This window comes from Cupressus sempervirens, chromosome 9 (genome assembly GCF_028749045.1).
Source record: "Cupressus sempervirens isolate cs-2001-9-10 chromosome 9, ASM2874904v1, whole genome shotgun sequence".
Lineage (NCBI taxonomy): Eukaryota > Viridiplantae > Streptophyta > Pinopsida > Cupressales > Cupressaceae > Cupressus > Cupressus sempervirens.
This window is the reverse complement of record NC_143126.1, coordinates 396,107,442-396,109,089: the sequence shown is the minus strand read 5'-3', so window position 1 is coordinate 396,109,089 and position 1,648 is coordinate 396,107,442. Positions and strand designations below refer to the sequence as shown.

Here is a 1,648-nt window from a genome sequence, read left to right as displayed (position 1 = left end):
ATTCTATGCTTGAAAGCTATTACTAGCACAATGTTGATCCATAGATTCATAAACATCTACACCATACCGTGAGCATGCTCACTACAAAGAGAATCAACATTTCTAACAATTTAGATTCAGAAGAAGAGAACTCAAATTGCACGTTCCTTTATTTTCTTGCACCAAGAACCTAATAGGAATTTTTTTCATTACAAAGACAAAATTTGTACATACTTTCCAAATATCATCTCCTAACCAAAATTTTAGCATAGTGCTCCCTTTTTCCAAAGCCTAATAAGTCACTTTACAAAGCCCAAAAGAGCCCTTATATAGACACAAGGGTTAATAACTACCTCTTCGTGGTTAATAACCACCTCCAAAATATGTAAGGGAGGTTAATTAACCTCAATAAAATTAACCTTAAATGAAAAAGATCACTAATTGAAATGTATAGCTTGGAACATGTCTTCAGAAGATTGAATGATTGACTTGATGCTTGGATATATCCACTAGCATTTACTGAGATATTTCATCACGTGAAAAGATGTCAACTGGATAGTTGATTAGATATCAAATTGCCAAAGAAAGTAGTACATCGAAGTCCTATTGCACATTGACCAAGTGTTGTCGATTCACTAATCGGGCTTGTTCCTATTGCAGAGGAAGGGCAACTTCAGCTGCTCCTATTGTTGCCTATCTCTGTCTACAATGGTGTATAACACTAAATGGCTGAGCCATGATGTAACAAGGCAAGATAAATTCAGCACCTCGCAAAAGGAAAAGAGCGAAAAAGTTTGAACCATCCTCATCTCCTCCATAATTTGTTACAGCAAGTGAATGTCGTAAAAGCAGAAGAGCCATGAGAATCAAAGTTGCAGATCGGAGACATGATGCACTACTTGAGTTCACTAATGAGTATTCACCATACTCACTTTCAAAGAAGTGTCTCTCTACTGCAACCGTAGCAAGAAGGTGAGGATCATGCAGGTCCAATTTTGCTTCAGATACTTCCCAACTTGACCTAATATCAATGGGAATGTCATCGGAATAAGCTAGTTGAGGAGCAGTATAATCAGGCTTGTATTGCTAATGGTATATCTCACAGGTAATGTCTCCTTCCTCATTGCACCAACGTTGCACACATTTGTGATGCACATACTTCAAACTCCCATAACAGGCACACGGAGATTCCATGTTTCTATCATCATCCTCATCTTGGCAGATACGACACTCAACCATAGTGCATGGACCGTCTCCATAGTCGAAGGTAGGAGAGTCAGGAATCATCTCTGAGGACTTGACATCAAGAGAAGAAGCCTCTTTACAAGCCTTAGGAGGAGAATCTAGTGCCAATATCCTGTTGCTAGAAGGGAACCTAACCATGTTGTGATGGCCTCTAGGCCTCAACTGTAGCTGATTCCAAGGTGGAAGTAGTTATCAAATGGTCCACACACAAGATAAAATGATCTCCCATTGATCGATCCCTTACAAAGTCACAACGTCCTTAATGATGAACTCTTTTCTTGCTTTGTCATGTAGTAGATATTTTCTATTGAAAAGAATATTCAAGCTTGATCCAGCATGTATAGTAGAGAGAACTTGATCTATCTTGTTTTGGCTGAATGGAAAGGCCTCTCCACTCCATAACATTATTGCAGACAGTGCACCA

The 1,648-nt window shown here is 38.9% G+C and overlaps 1 pseudogene; it reads right to left on the bottom strand.

The window, feature by feature from the left end:
- Nucleotides 1-672: 672 nt before the first annotated feature.
- LOC149538928 (uncharacterized) lies at nt 673-1,362 on the bottom strand (annotated as a pseudogene).
- Nucleotides 1,363-1,648: the final 286 nt, after the last annotated feature.